Raw genomic sequence first — 22,122 nt, forward strand, 5'->3', positions numbered from 1 at the left:
AATGAGAATTACTCTCCTATACTGAAAAATCCAGAGAGCATGGTAGGGTCAAACAAACCAGAAGATGGTACTAGCTGCTGTTGTATATTAACATATGACCAGGATAGTTCGGATGTAAGGAAAATAATAGAAAAAAACTGGAACTGTATTTTTGGAGCATTTGGACTAACAGAAAAAGTAGGTGACAAACCAAAAATCATATTCAGAAGGGGATTTAACATTAAAAAATGTATATGAAAGGAAAAAGAACAAAGACAGGATTTCACTTGGATGTATGAGGAAATGTAATGGATGTAGGGAGTGTAGATACATATATGAAACAACTAGTATAGTGATTGAAGGCTACAAAAGAACAATTTCAGTAACAGGTAATTATAATTGCAATACAAAAGGAGTAGTGTATGTAGCCCTGTGCCCGTCTTGTTGTGCATACTACACAGGAAAAATGGAAAATAAACTAAAAAAGAGACTATATCAGCATATGTACGCAATAAGGAGACAGGACAAAAACAACGCCCTATATAGACATAGTATGGGATGCAAAGATTTTAGGAAGTTTATTTTTTGTGTATTGGAAAAGGTGGGGAGACAAGGGAGAGGAGGTAACTAACCCACTTTTTGGAGTACAGGGAAACATATTGGCAGGTTTTAATAAACGCAACAGTTTTCCCTGGAATCAATGACAGAATTTCACTATTGCATTTAGATGTGACTTTTTCGATAATTAATTCTAATTTTATCACTTCTACTTCCCAACTGCAATATCTTTTTGTTTTTACTTTTTAACTACACTTTTCGCAACAGTTCATATTGTTTGACCCAATGTTATCACTGTTCATTCATTGTTTTGTATATCTTGTATACTATGTGTACATTATAATGTCAGCACAGTCCCTGATGTGTCAATCAACTTTGTTATGGTGGTGTGTCTTTCAATACACTGGATGCATTATAATGCACTTTCAGAATGATTTTTTTTCCTTGCACTGTTAATTCTCATTCACACTCAGTAATCATGTAATCCCAATAATTGTTTGTAAAATTAATATGCATGTACCTAACCATTTGCAAAAAATCGATAAATGCATTGTGGAGCTCTTGTTGCCTGTCTCTGTTTTAATAATTATCACTATCAGTTCCAGAAATTGATTTGTGTCTTGTTCAATAGGTATTTGAATTATCAAAATGATACAATCTAAACTGGGGAAAAAGAAACACATGGTATGGTGTGATATTTGTACTAGCTCTGTTCTGAAGTCCAGTCTATACTACTTTCTTATTAGTTTGACCAAAAAATAAAGCCACTCAGAATTGTTTATTGCAAGAAGTAATCTCCAGTGACATATAGATGGAGATGAGAAACATTTGAAGATGCCTTATATAACATGCTTAAGTATAAAGAATGAATATGTGTTTGTAGGGATTTTGGTTTACTCTCAAAGTATGTTGCATAATAACTTTAGTTAAAGTATTGTGTTTACAGAAATGGTACAAAAGTAACTAATGCAGTGGTTGTTGAACCCATATTTCCTTCTAAGATACTTCATAATGCGAGCATTCTATTGTAATATTAGTTTTGAGAATGTGGCATGTATTTGTAATGAGATATTAGAAAAATTAGCCAACCTCTGCAACTTAGCCGAGTATGAAGTTCCAGTCTATGTGATGACAGGTGCTTTAGCAGTTTTAAAAGCTGCTTATTCCATTGTTTCAGTGATCACAAGTATAGAAGTGTTTTAAATACTTACATCATTTTAGGGAGGAGAGCCACCCTAATTCAAATTACAACCATTTACATACCTGCCCTGGTGTAAGTTCTTAGGCAAATGCATCCAAAGTCTTTTGTTTTCTTTCAGGGTGCTAACATATTGGTTTCTGAGGAACAAAAAGATTTGTTCAAACTAATGTGGTTTGTTATCATTTAAAAAGGATGAGTATTAAATATTACTGAACATTTTTTTTTGCTTATTAAAGTTCAATCTTGAATGCTTGGAAAAGAATAAAAATTAATTTAAAAGATGGTTCATTCTTCTGTACAATCAACAGACAGGTATGTGGCTAAATGTATTATGCATGGAATCAGAACATTATACAGCAATACTTTTGCTAATTCATTATACTAAAGACTTATAGAAAGAGCAAATGCAATTCGGGATCAAGATCATCCCTGCTTTATGTCTGCTTATTTGGAATGCATCTTATATGTAAGGTCAAGATGCAATTGTTGCAGAAATACCAGTTATATAAGTTTATAAGTAGTGGTACAGTATTTAGGTAAACCATCAAGGTACACTGATTCCATTAAATAAGAATCATAAATCTTTCCCTAGCCCAAATATCTAAACTCAGTTTAAATGCGCTTAAATTTTCCAAGGTTCTAGTCTTGGTAGATAACTGATTTCAAAGACCAGATAATTTTAAGGTAATACATGACTTCCTCAACCTAGAGTTTTAATTGGATTCATTTGCAATTTTATATTTTATACTTTCATAAAATATTGTCCTGATATAAATCTATAGTCATGAAAAACATTATGAGCCAATATATATATATATATATATATATATATATATATATATATATATATATATATATATTTACTTCTCACATAACAATAATGTAATCTAAATAAATTAAAAAACTTGCAGCTGTCTCTGTAACTGATTTGTTTTACCTAACTTATTTTTAGTAAATCCTTTTGCATGATGTCAGTATTTTTTAAATTACTTTTATTATAAAGGCAAATTGCTTTGTTATATTATAGAGTTGGTCTGATATAAGTCATGTAGAAAGCAGTTAAAGATCTACAATCCCCAGTGGTAAAGTGTTTTTATCACAGCTCTAAGCTAACACATGTCTTTAGATCTTATATTATCTATTTTTTAAACAAAATTTGTTAGTTATCAGTGTGACAGCCATGCACTGGCCCAGTAATCAAGGAGGCAAAGGAAAAGCTAGCAAGTACGGTAGATGCACAGGCCAAAGTAACTATGTGAAAACAAAAAGTGGCCAGCACCAGGAAATTGAAGCAGAGAATTTGGACACTGTATTTAAATGCAGTTCTTGTGCTGCCTAACCATGTATAACCACTGAGGAAAGCTATATGCTGAAACCGGTCTGGTAACAATAAAAATTCCTCACCATTCAGACGTAGGCGCCAGTTACAGTGGTTATACATGGTTAGGCAGCACAAGAACTGCATTTAAATACAGTGTCCAAATTCTCTGCTTCAATTTCCTGGTGCTGGCCCCAGTAATCAAGGACCCTCAATCCTCACCACTAACACCATTGAAGGGTGTCCACACTGGGAGGATAACAAGTACACACACAGTAAAGTACAATTTCCCTTAAGAGCACACAGAGAGCACAGTCAGTCTACTGCTGGTTTCTCCCTTTTTCTCCAGATCCCCAGTAAGACTCCCTACTGGCACAGCTTTAGAGTAGAATCCTTAGCCAGGATTCCAAGCCAAATCCTTCCAGTACTCTCTCTGTCCAACCAGTGTGTTGTGTCCCTGCCCAAGTAGCTAACACACACGTACACTTAGGTTCATAGGTTCATAGGTTCATACTAGGCTATCTGCCCTAGGGCATTTATAAGCCTAGCCAGAGTGTGTATGGCTTTCGCCACCCATTTTAAATTAATTTTGCTATGCCCTTTTTCGAGGTTAGTATACTGCGCTTCTGTCTAACAGTGACACAGAAGTGATACCCGGGGTAAACCTACGATCTCCCATCCACTCATCAAGATTCCTCTTGAAGAGAGTCAATGAGGGACTCTGCCTAACCTGGACTGGGATTTTATTCCAGAGTGAAGGGAGCTTCTGGGTTATGAATCTGTCCCTCCAGCATGTCCTATTTATTTCAGTGCTGAGGTTTAAGTCCCTCGAGCATGTAACTCGATGGGATTTGAATTTTCTGAGGTGCAGCATGTCCATTAATTCCGGATTGGACATGGCTTTATAAGTCAGGCACAGATGGCCTCTGAGCAGGCGGTATGCCACTGAGTAGAGCTGGAGTTTCTTTAACCGGGCAGCATACGACATCTGTTTGAGCCCCTTGATCCTCTTGGTGAGGTACTTTTGGGGTCTTTCCAGTTGTTGCAGGTGTCTGGTAAGGTACATCCCAAAAGGGGCATTGTACTCTATTATGGGCCTGATGAGGGATGAGTAAAGAGGCACGATGACCTCCCCTGATCTAGATGTGAATCCCTTCATGATTAGGTGGGCTATATAAAATGTTTTTCTAACCACTTTGGCCACGTGGTTGTCAAATGAGAGATTGCTATCAACTTGGGTCCCCAGGTCCCTAATTACTTCTTCTGTACTTAATGGATTACCACCTATGTGGTAATTTGTGGGCACTTTGTTTTTGCCAAAGGGATGACTATACACTTTTGGCATTTAGCTTGAGGCCATGGCTCTGGCACCAGTTGTCTGTTTCTATGAGGCCCTTTTGGAGGATGCTTGTGTCAGCTGGAGAGTCTATTATGGTGCCCAGTTTGCAGTCATCTGCGAACTTGGTCAGCCACAGTCCTTCCATGTTGGCCTGTACCTCCGAGAAATATATACCGAACAAGAGAGGTCCCAAGACTGAGCCTTGTGGGACGCCACTTGTAACTGGTTTGGAGTCTGACATGGCTCCAGCTATTCTAACCATGTGGGTTCTGTCCTTGAGCCAGTTTGCAACCCATCTAGTGACATAGGGGTTTATATTTAAGCTGGTGAGCTTATCTATAATGCCCGAGTGGGGTATTGTATCAAGGCTTTGCGAGGTCCAGGTAGGCTGTGTGGACCACCTTCCTCTTGTCAATGGCCTTGATGACTGTTTCAAAGAAATTGACCAGGTTTAAGAGGCAGGATCTGCCCTTAACAAAGCCGAACTGGGTAGGATCCAGTGTCTGTAGGTCCCCAATATCTTTATTTATAAGGTCCATGATGATCCTTTCCATAGCTTTGCAGACCAAGCTAGTGAGACTTATGGGGCGATAGTTTCCAGGATCCGTTGAGGCACCACCTTTGTGGAGAGGGATCACTGTTGCTGTACGCCACTCTTTGGGTACATATCCTGTAGTAAGGCTGAGATTGAACAGTAGTTTTAGGTTTGGGTTTAGCTCTTCTTGGAGTTCATGTAGGACGCAGCCCGGGACACCGTCTGGTCCCATTGATGCTGTGTTTCTTGCTTTGGAGAGGGCAGCTCTTACCTGCGCATCTGAGATGTCAGGGGAGCAGCACTCTGCTGGGATAGATATTAGCCCTTTTGGTGGGGAGGGGGGGGAGTTTGCGCTGAACCTGTCAGCTAGGATGTTGGGTTCGGTGTATTTTTTGTCATTTTGGACTAATTCTGAGCATATCTGGGAATTCCCACCCAGGTTCCTAACATAACTAAAGAAAGCCTTGTGATTATCCTTAGTGTCCTGTGCAATTTTTCTCTCAAAGCTGGCCTTAGACGATTTTATGAGTGCCCGTAGTTTTTTGCTAATACTGATCAGAGATGCCTTCCCCTTTTGGGATTTTGCTCTGTCATGTAGTAGCTTCCTCCTTCTATTGTATAGTTTGTTTATGGCTGGGGTCCATCAGACAGGACGTCTGCTTTTGGAGGATTGGGTCTTGGTTTTATTTGGGATTGCATGATCCATGCATTCCTGAAGGTGTTCATAGAATGCATTTATAAAGGATTTTGTGGTCTGGGCAGATATCCAGAGGCCCGGGGGCTTTGAAGGATTCCACCTCGGTTTTGAGGAGTGTGAAATTTGCTTTAGAGAAGTTTTTCACTGTGGTTTTCTGGGCATGTGGTGGGGTCGGGATGTGAATATCCAGCGAGATTCGTTTATGGTCTGATCTTACCAGTGAGGGATACACTTCTGGTCTGGGGCATAGAGTCCCCATGTTGGTGATGATCAGGTCCAGTATGTTTTCCCCTCTTGTGGGAGTGGTAACAAGTTGTTCCATAGCATTTGAGTTTATAAATTCTAGGAACCTTTGGGCTAGGGTGTTGGAGCTAGAGTAATGCTCCCAGTCTCTGGTTGGGTAGTTGAAGTCACCCAATATAATGGTGTTTGGAGAGACCTTCATATTTTCCAGTGTTCTCAGGAAGGCCGAATGGGGTTCCTGGGTTTGGGAGGGTGGTCTGTAGCAGGCTATAAACTGGAAGGAAGTTTTACCCACTGTTAGTTGCACATGGATAGTCTCTGATTCTTCGTGCTGTGCCACCAACCTGGAGGTGTGGGTATCTTTGACGAATATTGATACTCCCCCTCCTTTTGTGGTTCGGTCCAAGTTTTGGGGCCGAAAAGCATGGTATGAGGTATAACCTGGTAGTGCTGGGGTGCTCTCGAGAGCCTTGAACCAGGTTTCTGTTACTGCACAGATATCGATGTTCTCCATGCTAAGGAGAGTTTCGAAAAGTGCATCTTGAGGTTTAGACTTCTGGCGTTGAGTAGCATTACTCTTAGTTTCTTATCCCTTGTGATACCTATGGAGGTGGGTTTGTCTTTTGAGCCTTGCCTAAAAAGGCACTATGGGGGTAGCAAGAGCCTTTGCCAATATCCGAAAGCCCAGGGGTGACAGGTGCAAGCCGTCCCTAGCGAAGCATCGTGGCTTGTCGAGCATGTCATCCCAGGCTGACAGGCATTGGATCCCCTTTGAATGACACCAATACTTAAGCCAATTGTTGAAATTGATAATCTTGTCTTCATACTGTGGCATCATTCTTGGTGAGGGTAAGATGCTACTCAAGGTCAGGGTCATACCGGCCTGGGCTACATGCCCAGAGAGCTCCTCTATGTCTCTTTTCATGTAGTCCAGGGAGGTACGTCTCAGGTCATTCACACCAGCATGGACAATGACTGAGTCATATTTGTACTTGCCTTGGAGTGACCTGAGTGCTTGTGTTATGTGGTGGATCCTAGCACCCGATAGGCAGCTCACCGTGACCTTCTCCTTGTTCAGCCTGGTGAGCGGGACGTCAGTGTGCCTGATGATAGAGTCACCTATTACAAGTGTATCAGGTGTGTTGTTTAGCCTTAAGGGCTGTGACTGTTCAGCACACTGGCTTTGTGAGCTATGTGTTGCATGTGTTTTGTTTTGGGGTAGCGGTTGCTTGGGTGTCTGCTTTGGAGGTCTTTGCTGCTTAGGCAGATTTTTATTTAGAGCCTCCAAGTATGTTTTTGTGTGTTTATGTGTTTGGTTTGCTGTCATGGTAGGTCTATGTGAGACTGGAATTGTAGTGAGTGTGGTTTCCTTCTCCTCCTGACTGGTTACGCCAGTACTGAGTTGAGAGAGCTTAGCCTCCAGTTTGGCTATATGGTTGCATCTCTCACATGTGTTGGAATTTGTTGGGAGGAGGAGAGGGTTGCCTGTGTACATTAGGCAGTTGTAACATTGCCTCAAGATTCCCAGGTTCACCAGCTGGACCGGAGAGGAGATTGACAACTGACCTTTGGACATGCTAGAATAGTATTGGGAATTCCTTTATAATTGAAAAAAAGGGTCAATGGGGAACAAGTTACTCAAGGGGAGTTTGTGAGGGTGTAGTGCTTTTAATTTTTTAGTGCTGACTTATATAATTGCTTTAGTGAGCAAGTGCTAGGCTTTAGCATAGGAATAGGGTGTTTATTATGAGAACTAGATCAGTTCCAAGGCTCAAACCCAAATAAGCGGCGCTGGTCGATGAAGCGCTATGCACAAAATCACGCAAAGCCGCGCTACAGCGGGTTTTATACAGGCGGACTTGAAAGAGCTAGAAACTGGCCCAAAACAGCCAACAGACTACCAGATTCCTGTGCTGGGAACACTCCTCCAGGGACAGATAGCCTCCTCCAAGCTCCCCACTGCCACTGGTGAACAAAGAAGCCTCCCTCTATCCAAGAAAGGAAATGGCAACACAAGAACTTTCCAAAAGTCCAGAATACAGCAAAGCCTGTATTTGGACTACTCTAGGTCAGGAAAGATGGGAAACAAGGATAACTTTTTTTTTTTCTTTTTTGCAACAAACAGCAGGAAATTGCAATAAATATGTAACACAGGCTAGCGCACTTGAGTGTGTAGCCTCAACAAGTAAATGCAACAAACAGGACAAACTTTAAAAGTGCAGGTGCAAAACAACTTTAGACAGTTTAAAACAGTTCAAGAAGCAGAAAATTTGCAGTTTAGTTAGATCGGACAGTCGCCCAGGTAGTAGCAGGAAAAAACACTTTTATCAGGTTAGCAGTCGCTCTTTTAGCCTCTCTGCTGCTAGCACCACTCTGCAGGACCACGAGGAGCTTGGCTGAGTAGTAACAAGCGCAAAAACCTCGCCAAAGCGGGTTTTATACAGGGGGATTTGAAAGAGCTAGAAATTGGTCCAAAATGGCCAATAGACTACCAGGTTCTTGTGCTGGGAACACTCCTCCAGGGATAGATAGGCTGCTCTAAGTTCCCCACTGCCACTGGTGAACAAAGAAACCTCCCTCTATCCAAGAAAGGAAATGGACAACACAGGAAATTTCCAAAAGTCCAGAATACAGCAAAGCCTGTATTTGGACTACTCTAGGTCAGGAAAGACGGGAAACAAGGTTAATAATTTTTTTTTGTTTTTCTTTTTTTCAACAAATAGCAGGAAAATGCAGTAAATATGTGACACAGGCTAGCGTACTTGAGTGTAGGCTTTACTTTACACACACACACTCCTGGGGAAGGCTGGCACAGGTTCACTAGCTATGTCCCCTTCTGCCCAGGGTATAAGGAAGTAATCCACTGCCACCAGAACAAATACTTATCGGCTACTATAAGGCCCTTTCCAAAGGGTGACTAATTCCACTGTGTAATATTACTGTTATCCAAATAGTGTGACAAACAGCAAGGCTCTTCTAGAGTGACTTGTACAGTATTACCAAATACATGCAAGTACTCTAGGAGCTTAAATGATCTCTACTCAAAACAGCCACAGTTGAAAGGTTTAAAATATTTAATAATAAATAATAAAAACAGAAGATACTGCTCGTCATTTCAACAACATGATAATGGAGAGTTCAGAAATCACAGGAAAATACTTTAAAACAATATTGCAGGACAGTTCAACATAAATACAGAAAACAGCTAGACTAATATGGCTATATTTCTATCTGTCTCTAAGAGAAATCACTGTTCTAAATAAACTACTTACAGAGCAAAGCAAGTGCTGGTGAGTTGTTGTCAGATCCAAAGCAAAATACAAAATGCTATTCTTTCTTTCTGTCCTTAAATTGATAATACATAGTACTGCTGAGTCATTTCAGATTACATCATTCTTGTCTTTCTCTGATTTAGTACCCAGGTTAACAGAACTCAAAATTTAAAATTTCTTTGATCTGCACCTGCCAGGAAGCAACAGCAATAAAAGACACCTTACATGTGAAACCTAGTAATTATCTCTGTCTTAGCACAATATAAAGAATTTCTGGCTCAGACATCCTATCTCCGAGCTTGAGATCAAACACAGTCATAAAGTCATTTACTTATCAGCTTTCTTCCAGCAGGGTGCACTGTGGTTACATTTTTGGAAGCTTCAGAACATAACACAGTTTTCTTACATTTGTTACACAAGCCTGTGGATCATATTAATATTTGCAATGCAATTTACAAAATTCTATCTTGCTAGGATGGCAGCCTTCACAGTTTATCACATTTCTTCCTCCTGAGAACTCAAGCTAGTTTTTCAAGTGACCCTTGAGAAATGTTGCTTGAGAGGGTTGAGTCCATCTGGGTATACCTTACCCCATTCCCTGTCTTGACAGCCCATCTGCATTGGCATTACTAATCCCACTGAGGTGCTGCACTGACATATGCTTGCAACCCTAGGCTCCATCTTAGCAACTTGGCTTTTTGCTGGCTGGCTTGATGTAACCATGTTATGGGATTGTGATCTGTAACTAAAGCGAATTCCCTTCCATACAGATAAGGCTGACATTTCTGTAGTGCCCACATTATGGCTAGACATTCCTTTTCTACAGCTGCATAGCTTTTCTCCCTGTGTTGGAGCCTATGACTGAGACAAACCACTGGGTGCTCATCTCCCTCTGAAGAAATCTGGCTAAGTACAGCCCCCACCCCATGGTTCAAAGCATCCACCTGCACAACAATTTATTTGCTGTAATCTAGACTGGCTAACACAGGGGGTCCTCCCAAAGCTTCTTTAAGCTTCAGGAATGCCTGCTCACATGCTGTGTCCACACTTCCTTATCTGGCCTATTTTTCCTTGTCAGGTCTGTGAGGGGAGAAGATATGATACTATAACTGGGGAAAAACTTTCTGTAGTACCCTGCTGTCCCTAAAAATGCCCTCACCTGCTTTTTGGTAACAGGTGCAGGCCATGACTGAATGGCTTCCACTTTGGCAGGTTCTGGCTTGATCTTACCACTCCCCACTCTATGTCCTAGGTAGGAGACCTCTGCCATACCCACCTGACATTTGCTGGGCTTAATGGTCAGTCCTGCCCTCTGTTGTCTGCCCAGCACCTCCCTGACATGCTGAAGGTGGTCTTGCCAGGAATGGCTGTAGATGGCAATATCATCTAAGTAGGCAAGGGCAAAATCTTCTGCTCCTGCTAGGATATGACCTAGCAGCCTCTGGAAAGTCACTGGGGCTTTTTTTATCCCAAAGGGCATTTTTGTGAACTCATACAAGCCAAAAGGAGTCACAAAGGCTGACCTCTCTCTAACACTGGGAGTCAAGGGCACCTGCCAGTAACCCTTGGTAAGATCAATGGTGGTAAGACACTTAGCCCTACCCAGCTGCTTTAAGTCTTCATCAGTCCTGGGCATGGGGTACGCATCTGACTCTGTGTGACTATTTAATTTCCTGTAGTCCACACAGAACCTGGTACTGCCATCCTTCTTTGGCACCAGCACCACTGGGGAGGCCAAGGGACTGTTGGACTCTTGAATTATCCCTAGTTCCAACAATTCCTGTATCTCCTCCCTCAAAGTCTGTTTGACTCTCTCAGGCACCCTATAAGGGACCTGCCTAATAGTCATGAGCCCAGGTGGGTGCACCCTGGTTTCCCAGTAAACATATCCCCAAAGTCCTGTAACACTGCTCAGATTTCTTGAACCTGGGTAGGAGATAGCTGCTGGGACATTGCTTCCCCTTCCACTGAAGTGTCAGTCCGACCCTCACTGAGGAGATCAGTCACCAGATCTCCCTCAGACTTCTCCTGCAGTCCACTGCAAATACTCAGCACAATGGCCTCCCTATCATGGTAAGGTTTCATCATGTTAACATGATACAGTTTGTGCCCCTGCCTCCCGCCTAGCAGTTCTACCATTTAGTTAACATCATTGACATTCCTTACCACCCTGTAGGTTCCCTGCCAAGCTGCTTGCAGCTTGTTGTGTCTGACAGGAATGAGAACCATTACCTGCTGCCCTGCAGCATACTCTCTAGCTCCAGCATTCCTGTCATACCAAACCCTTTTCTGCATTTGGGATTCTGCCAGGTTTTCCTGGGCCAATCCCATGAGTTCTCTGAGCCTTGTCGTAAGGTTTAGTACATATGCTACAACAGACTACTTGTGAGATTCACACTCACCTTCCCTCTCAACATGAATTAAATCTAGAGGCCCCCTCACCCTATGCCCATACAACAACTCAAAGGGTGAAAAACCTGTGGATTTCTGGGGAACCTCTCTCTAAGCAAAAAAACAGATGGGGCAAATATTTGTCCCACTCCCTCTTAAACTGGTCTGCAAATGCCCATAGCATGGACTTGAGTGTAGAGTTTAACCTCTCAACAAGACCATTACTCTGGGGATGGTAGAGGTTGGTCTTTAGATGCTTCACCCCACAGTACTTCCACAGACAAGCCAGCAGGTCTGACATGAAATTGGCACATCTGTCAGTCAGTATTTTTTTTGGGAAACATACCCTGCTGAAAATCTTTAACAAAGCACTTGCCACCTTTTCTGCCTCATTGGAGGACAAAGCCACTGCCTCAGGGTATTTGGTAGCATAATCTACTACTACTACTAGGATATATAGGATATACTTTTTCCCTGTGGAATTTGGGGTACTCAGAGGCCCCACAATATCCATAGCTACCCACTGAAATGGCTCCTCAATCACAGGCAAAGGCATCAAACGAGCTTTCACCTTGTCTCCTGCTTTGCCTACCTTTTGGCACTGCTCACAGGTCTTGCAGTACCCAGTTACATCTCTGGAAATCCCAGGCCAATAAAAATTCTGCATAATTTGTCTCTTTGTATGTTTTATGCCCATATGACCTGCAAAGGGAATATCATGGGCTATGGCTAGTAGTGCCAGATGGCAGGGTCTAGGAACTACCAATGGCTGTATCCTCTCAGTTTCTAGCCCTCCTTCAGGGGTCCACTCTCTATACAGTAACCCTTTGTCCCATTATACAGATTCCCCCTTCCCTTGAGAGTCAGGTGCCTCAGTAACTACCTGCCTCAGGTCTTGTAATGTAGGGTCTGGGAGCTGAGCCTGTCTCAGCTCTCTCTTTGTAATCCTTCCCAGCTCCCCTTCCACAGGAAGTCTGGTATCCCCTGACAGCAGTGCCTCACTGTCTGCCTGGGTACTACTACTTACCTCTACCTTTGCTGTCACTCTGTCCAAGGGAACATCAGTACCCAAAAACAGCTTGGCTCACCTTCAGTCTCACTGCGACAGGGTAGTGCCCTCCCTGAAGTAACCACCTTACCAGCCTGTCTGCAAGTATGCGGTGTGTCTGTGTCTCCCCCAGGCTACCAGGCCCGCATGCTTGTCTCTAAGCCTGACTGCGTATAACTGCATTAACACATAGTACTGCCTCGTCAAAATCCTTCCCTATCAGGACATCTGCAGGATGGTAGTTTGGTACCCCTGTTGTCTCAAGACAACCTACTATTGGCATTTTGTCATTCCCACTTACTGGCTCCCTCACCTTTTGTTCCCCAATTTGCCTCCGTGAACATCTATATGCCACACGGCCCATCTGGTTGCATTCAAAACATTTAACCCTAGGTCCTGGACATGTACCTGGACTAGTGGCTTCCCCTGCTACTGGCAGATTCTGTTGAGGCAGTCTGGGTTGCCCACCATGGGTTCCCTTAGATCCAAGAGCAGCACTCATGGTCCCTTTCTGCCTTTGTTCTCTGCTTTACTAAGAGTTGATATCTGCCTTAGCTTGCATGGTTTCCTGGCTAGCAACATTGTGCCAGCTACAAAACTTATCTTAGATGCACTGTACACAATTAATTTGTATTGTGCACTACTGCTCCCCAAGCACTCTCACACAACCATGTAAACTCCATTTAGACTTTGCACAGAGCCTATACAGTTAATGAAGCCCAGGGAAAGACAAGTAACAGTACAATATTGGTTAAGTAATCTCGTCTGTGTTCAAATTCTACGGACTTCTTCAGAACCACTCAAATGGTGTAAACTGCTTCCTGTCTTTGTTTTTAAATACGTATATTAAATATTTTGTTATCTCCCATGTTGCAGTTCTGGGGGGGGGGGGGGTGAATAGTGTTTCTTCATTTACAAATTTTATTTAGTCATTTTTTTAAGGTGTTAGAATACTTCCTGTAAGTTTTGAAAGTTCTCCTCTTTTTTGTCTGTGTAAATTATTTTCAGTTCTTTTGTCCACCAAAGGTAGTTTCCTTTCTCTTATTGAACATAACATTAACAGTATCTTTAACACACTGTGTTAATATATTCTCTAAAGTTGGATAAACATGTTTCTTATCTTTTCTAAGACATTCAGATGACCAATCATTCGTGTTAGTATCTCACATAGCAGTTGATAGTTTATCTTACCAAAGTTCAATCTTTTGACAGTAGACGTATTAAAGGAATTATATCTTATCCCAATATTAACAGAGCTGAGATTTGGAGAATCTAAAGTAACTGCATTACATGCATACCCTGGAAGAAGAAGCTGTACAAAAAAAAAAAAAAAATCAGAGCAAACCGTTTAATAAATCTTGCAAACATAGACTATTAAATACTTCCTTATTACCAAAGATGACTAATAGCATAAGTTGCTTAGAAGAGTTTTAAAATTCTACAGAATTACTGTTTCACATTGTCTTGCATTTGACTAGCAGGAACATATCTATACTAATCATAAAATATAACTTGAAAAATTTTGAATTGTATCTAATAGCTAATGTTTTCATAAATTACTTGTAGTGAATATTCAATTGTGTGACTATTATGAGAAAAAATAAAGGACACAAACATTCAAGAAGACTATGAGAAAAAATAAAGGACACAAACATTCAAAAAGGCAGTCCTCCTGCACCATCTTAGTAAAACATTCCACTCTTCCTACAGGAGCTACAACCTATTTTCTAGCAGAGATATTGTGTCGCTGGCGCCATTCAAAACTATGGGATAACATCTTTATGGCTTAACCCATAAAGTAATTGAATTTCAGATATATTTTAAAGCAATGTGGATTAACCTCTTCCCTTCCAGTATAGTATGTTAAGACATATACATTTAATTCAGTTACAATAATACATGTACATTTCTTGGGGTATACAAATATCTAAATAAACACTTCCAGGAAAAGATTGTAAATATTTCAGACATTGTTCCATATTTGAAATATATGTGTATATCTCCCCATTCTCTCTTTGGAATAGCTTGTCCAATCTCTATTCTAAATCATTTATAAGCTTCTCTGATTGAGTCTTATAATTATCATGCAATAGTTTATATCCTCTGTGATGACACTCCACTGGACCAGTAATCAAGGAGCCTCAATCCTTACCACTAGCAACAGTGGGGGATGTTCACTGAGGGGATGACAAGTACACACACACAGTATGTCCACATGCAGCTCTCTGCATCAAGTGCAATTTCCCTTAAGAGTACACACAGACCTCATTCAGTCCAGTATAGGTTCCTCTACATTTCTCCAGATCCCCAGTAAGACTCCCCACTGGCACAGCTATAGATTTGAGTCCTTAGCCAGGGTCCCAAGCCAAGTCCTCCAGCCCTCTCTCTCTGTCCAACCAGTGCTTCATGTCCCTGCCCAAGTAGCTGACATACACACACTCACACACACACACACACACACACACACACACACACACACACACACACACACACACACACACACACACACTACACACACTACACATACGCACATACACACGCACACACACTCGCACACACACACACACACACACACACACACACACACACACACACACACACACACACACACACACACACACACACACACACACACACACACACACACACACACACACACACACACACACCTAGGAAAGGCTGGCATAGAGTATTGCTCAGATGTAGTGTAGCTGTTGGAAGTCATAAAACTATAAAACCTTTCCATTCTTCCTACAGGAGCCATAACCTCTTCCCTAGCACAGGCATTGTATCTTTTGCTCCATTCAAAACTATGTGATAATGTCTTTATAGCTTAACCCATAAAGTAATCTAATTTCATATATATTTTAAAGTCAGGTGCATTAACCACTTCCCTTTCAGTATATGCTGTTAAAACATATATATATATATATATATATATATATATATATATATATATATATATATATATATATAATTTGGTTACAATAATATATGTTCATTTCTTTTCCTTTCAACAGTGCATACTCAAGATACATTTTAACACAGACAAACCTCACAAATACATTTTCAGCACAAACATCTATGCAAATCAGTTTGATATACAAATGACATATAATTATTTGCAAAGTTCCAGCTAGCTGTGCTGGCATATGGTACATATACACTGCCCCACTTCTCCAGGCATGGCTGGCAGTACCTCCTGTCATCACATCCCTCCCCCCTTTGAAGACTCAAGCTAGTATTTCAAGGGCCTTTGGATACTTCTTTATAAGCAAACAGTAGATGGGCCAAATATTTGTCCCACTCTCTCTTAAACTGGTCTGCAAATGCCCATAGCATGGTCTTTAGTGTAGAATCTAAACCTTCCACAAGGACATTAGTCTGGGGATGGTATGGGGTGGTCTTTAGGTGCTTCACTTCACAATGTTTCCACAGACAAGCCAGCAGGTCTGACATGAAATTGGCACATCTATCAGTCAGTATTTCTATCAAGAAACCTACCCTGCTGAAAATTTCTAACAAAACATTTGCCACATTCTCTGCCTCAATGGAGGACAGAGCCACTGTCTCACGATATCTAGTATCATAATCTACTAGCTCCAGGATATACTTCTTTCCTGTGGAGCTTGGAGTACTCAGAGGCCCCACAATTTCCATAGCTACCCTCTGAAATGGCTCCTCAATAACAGGCAAAGCCATCAAAGGAGATTTGACCTTGTCTCTTGCCCTACCTATTTTTTGGCACTGTTCACAGGTCCTGCAGTAACCTGTTACATCTCTTGCAATCCAAGGCCAATAAAAATTCTGCATAATACATCTCTTGGTATGCTTTATGCCCATATTAACTGCACAAGGAATGTCATGGGCTAGGGTGAGAAGTACCAGTCAGGTCAGTAGGCTCTAGGCACTACCAACTGCTGTAACACCTTGCCCTCTAGCCCTCCCTCATGGGTCCACTCTCTGTACAGTAATTTGTTGCTCCAATATACAGAGTCCCCTTTTCCTTGAGAATCAGGTGTCTCTCTCTCTCTAGCTACCTCCCTCAAGCTGCTTAATGTAGGGTCTGAGAGCTGAGCATTTCTCAACTCTACTTTTCAGACTCTTCCCAGCTCCCCTTGCACAGGAAGTCTGGAATCCTCTGACAGTGGTGCCTCACTGTCAGCCTGGGTACTACCACTCACCTCTGCCCTTGCAGTCACTCTGTCCAAAGGAGTATCAGTATCTACCAGTAGTTGTGGCTCACCTTCAAGCTCACTGCTACAGGGTAGCTCCCTCCCTGAAATAGCCACACCACCAGCTCTAGATTCAGGTGTGGTGTCTGTATGGGTATCCCCCAGGCTACCAGACCCACACGCTTGTCTGCAAGCCTGACTGCATGTAACTGAATGCACACAAGGTGCTGCATTATCAAAAGCATTCCCTATCAAGACATCTGCAGTGATATCCTCAAACACAGCTGCTTGCTTGATTCCTTTCCCACCCTCCCAGTCAAGGTGAATCCTGGCCAAAGTACTGTTCTTCTTTAACCAATGCAGGCTTCATGATGGTCATGTCAGAGGCTATGTCTCTCTTACCAGTAGCCTGTTTTCCATCCACTAAGATGGGATATAACCTCTTGTGAAAGTTTGGTACCTCTGTTGTCTCCAGAAAGTGTACAACTAGCATACTGTTATTCCTACTTGCTGGCTCCTCCACCTTTTGTTCCCCACCTTGCCTCCTTGGACATCTATATGCTACATGGCTCCACTGCTTACATTTAAAACATTTAACGCTTCATCCTGGCTGTGTACCTGAACTAGTGGCTTTCCCTGTTACTGGCGGAGTCTGTTGGGGTGGTTTAGACTGCCTATCATGGGTTCTCTTATATCTATGTGCAGCTCTGGGTATCCCTTTCCTTTGCAGTGATTCCCTGCTTGCTAAGTTCAGATCCCCTTTCTTCCACAGCTCATCTGTTTAGTTACATTTTTGGTCTGCCAACCAGATTCTCATGTCTACAGGCAAAGTGCTAAGAGCTTGTTCCCTCACCAAAAGGTCTACAGCTCTTCAAAACTGATGACCTGACACCCACTTTCCCACCTATGAAAATGAATGCTTAACTCAGCAATATAATCACACACAGTTTCATTTGCCTTGCATCTATGCTCACAAAACTTTTCCATGAGCTTCAGGTGTTAAAGCAGTCAAGTAAACATTTCTTGACTTTTTCTTAGTTTAGACAACCAATATCAGACAATTTAGAAACAGCAGTTGCAACTTTACCATGGAGTAAGGGAGTCAGGAACCATAGTCTGAGCCCTTGGTCAACATTATACTGTTTACATACTCTTTCACGTATATGAATAAAACTATCAAAATTATGATGCTCTGTAAATTGTGGAAGGCATTTACTGACCTGTATTCCTTCTCAGGTTTGGTTATTCCCTTCCCCATTACTTCCATGACCCTGGCAAAGAGTCAGCATATCCCCCTCATGTTGATGCTGCTTCTCATTTTCTTCAGCCTGCAAACACCACAGTCTCTCATTTTCTTCTGCTCCAAATGTCGCAGTTTCTCGGCTGATTCTAATTCCATACATTTGCTCTCCAGTTCAAGTTTCTTTAACTTTTGGTGGATTTTTAAGTCCTCTGAGGAAAATATGAACTGTCCTGTTTCTGAGAGTTGCAAATTCCCATCACCAGACTGATTATCCTCCTGGTTGCTTGTCTATGTTGTAGCTGTGACTAAGGTTGAAACAATTTCCTCTTTAGTTAGGTTGTCATACAGCAGTTGTTTGGCTTCACACACCTTGGCAAATTGGTTCTTTGTCAGCTTGCCATAATCCTCTGCTGACATTTTTGCCTGCTCTCCCTGACTAAACTAAACTAACAAAAAATAAATAAAAAACATTGTGTTATGAAACCCTTAATGTTCATATTGTGGCTACTGAGAGAATGTACACCTTTAGTGACAACTGCTTATAGGCTACAGAAGTTCAATATCCACCCCACTGATCACCAATATATGACATCCCCACTCTGGGCCAGTAATCAAAGAACCTAAATCCTCACTACTGACACTAGAGAGGGACGTTCACTTGGACTACAAATGGATACACTCGGTATTTCCAGATGCACACATCTCTGCCTCAAGCACAATTTTCCTTAAGAGCATACAGGACACACACACAGTGCAGGGTCTGGGTGTCTCTATCGGTCTCCCTCAAGGTCCTGAATAAGACTCTGCAGGCACAGCTGTAAGATTAGGTCCTCAGCCGAGTGTCCAAGCCCAGTCCTCCAGTACTCGCTGTGTGAAACCAGTGCTTCATGTCCCTGCTCCAAGTAGTTGTCAGACACTCTTGACATTTAATTTTCACACAGACATACCTAGGAAAGGCAGGCACAGATATACTACCTATGCTGCCTTCTGTCTAGAATATAAGGTAGTTTCACTGAGACCAGTCAGTTACTATAAGGATCTTAAAAGGTTATCCAATTATACTGAGTAAAATTAATATTAATACAAATGGTAATATTGACCAAACAGCCAGGCTATCAGGAGTGGCCAGATTTATCACCAAATAAATATGTGCAAATACTCTCAAAATTTAAATATTTTCTAAAAAGGACCAGACACAATGAAACGTTTAAATATATTTAATACTAAATAAAAAAAGAACATGAAAATACTAAATATCCATTTACAGTAAGCACCAGAGTTTCAGCCACAGGAAGAATTAAAAACAACACCAATGGAAAGTTTCACACAGTTATAGAAAGACAGCATCTAGCTAGTCTATCTATTCCTGATTGACGAAAATAATTACTGTTTCTATTTACTGAATAGAGCAAGGCAAGATGGGTGAGTGGCCCTTGTTGTCAGATACAAGACAGACTACAGCATGCTGCTGAGACTTCAGTCTCCACTTATATTAAAACATTATTTCTGTACAGAATGATATCACATACATCTGGTCATCTGACTCTCTTTCCTGTGCTATCACCAACACTAGAAGCTGACAGGATTTTAGCATCTGTGTGTTGCCATACCCACAGATAGAGCATTGCTCAGATGGGGTAAAGCTGCTGGAAGTCCTAAAACCATAAAAACATTCCACTCTTCCTACAGGAGCTACAACCTATTTTCTAGCACAGATATTGTGTCGCTAGCTCCATTCAAAACTATGGGATAACATCTTTATGGCTTAACCCATAAAGTAATTGAATTTCAGATATATTTTAAAGTCATGTGGATTAACCTCTTCCCTTCCAGTATAGTATGTTAAGACATATACATTTAATTCAGTTACAATAATACATGTACATTTCATGGGGTATACAAATATCTAAATAAACACTTCCAGGAAAAGACTGTAAATATTTCAGACATTGTTCCATATTTGAAATATATGTGTATATCTCCCCATTCTCTCTTTGGAATAGCTTGTCCAATCTCTATTCTAAATCATTTATAAGCTCCTCTGATTGAGTCTTATAATTATCATGCAATAGTTTATATCCTCTGTGATGATACTCCACTGGACCAGTAATCAAGGAGCCTCAATCCTTACCACTAGCAACAGTGGGGGATGTTCACTGAGAGGATGACAAGTACACACACACAGTATGTCCACATGCAGCTCTCTGCATCAAGTGCAATTTCCCTTAAGAGTACACACAGACCTCATTCAGTCCAGTATAGGTTCCTCTACATTTCTCCAGATCCCCAGTAAGACTCCCCACTGGCACAGCTATAGATTTGAGTCCTTAGCCAGGGTCCCAATCCAAGTCCTCCAGCCCTCTCTCTCTGTCCAACCAGTGCTTCATGTCCCTGCCCAAGTAGCTGACATACACACACACACACACACACACACACACACACACACACACACACGCACACACTACACACACTACACATATGCACATACACACATACACATACACACACACGCACACACGCACACACGCACACACACACACACACACACACACACACACACACACACACACACACACACACCTAGAAAAGGCTGGCATAGATATTCTACCTATGCCACCTTCTGTCCAGACTATAAGGTAGTTTCACTCCTACCACTTAGTTACTATAAAGCTCTTAAAAGGGTATCCAATTATACTGAGTGAAATTAATATGGTAATGTTGACCAAACAGCCAGGCTTTGAGGAGTGGCCAGAGTTATCACCAAATAAATATGTGCAAATGCTATCAAAACTTACATATTTTCTAAAAAGGAGCAGTCACAATGAAAAGATTAGCTATATTTAATAATAAATAATAAAACAACATGCAAATACAAAATATCTATTTACAGTAAACACCAGAGTTTCAGCCACAGGAAGTACTAAAAATACCACTAATGGAAAGTTTTACACAGTTATAGAAAAACAGTATTTAGCTAGTCTCACTAGTCTCACTATCTATTCCTGATTGACCAAAAGAATTACTGTTCCTAGTCACTGAATAGAGCAGGGCAAGATGGGTGAGTGGTCCTTGTCAAATCTAAACAGAATACACAATGCAGCTGAGACTTCAGTCTCCTCTAATATTAAAATTTTATAACTGTACAGAATGACATCACACACATCTGGTCATCTGACTCTGTTAACCATGCTATTACCAACACTAGAAGCTGCCAGGATTTTAGCACCTGTGTGTTACCATACACACATGTAGAGTATTGCTCAGATGTAGTGTAGCTGTTGGAAGTCATAAAACTATAAAACCTTTCCATTCTTCCTACAGGAGCCATAACCTCTTCCCTAGCACAGGCATTGCATCTTTTGCTCCATTCAAAACTATGTGATAATGTCTTTATAGCTTAACCCATAAAGTAATCTAATTTCATATATATTTTAAAGTCAGGTGGATTAACCACTTCCCTTTCAGCATATGCTGTTAAAACATATATATATATATATATATATATATATATATATATATATATATATATATATATATATTTAATTTGGTTACAATAATACATGTTCATTTCTTTTCCTTTCAACAGTGCATACTCAAGATACATTTTAACACAGACAAACCTCACAATTACATTTTCAGCACAAACATCTATGCAAATCAGTTTGATATACAAATGACATATAATTATTTGCAAAGTTCCAGCGAGCTGTGCTGGCATATGGTACATATACACTGTCCCACTTCTCCAGGCATGGCTGACAGTACCTCCTGTCATCACATCCCTCCCACCCTTTGAAGACTCAAGCTAGTATTTCAAGGGCCTTTGGATACTTCTTTATAAGCAAACAGCAGATGGGCCAAATATTTGTCCCACTCTCTCTTAAACTGGTCTGCAAATGCCCATAGCATGGACTTTAGTGTATAATCTAAACCTTCCACAAGGACATTAGTCTGGGGATGGTATGGGGTGGTCTTTAGGTGCTTCACTTCACAATGTTTCCACAGACAAGCCAGCAGGTCTGACATGAAATTGGCACATATATCAGTCAGTATTTCTATCAAGAAACCTACCCTGCTGAAAATTTCTAACAAAACATTTGCCACATTCTCTGCCTCAATGGAG

The sequence above is a fragment of the Protopterus annectens genome, chromosome 1.part0 (assembly GCF_019279795.1).
Source record: "Protopterus annectens isolate FY-2018-M chromosome 1.part0, PAN1.0, whole genome shotgun sequence".
Classification (NCBI taxonomy): Eukaryota; Metazoa; Chordata; order Ceratodontiformes; family Protopteridae; genus Protopterus; species Protopterus annectens.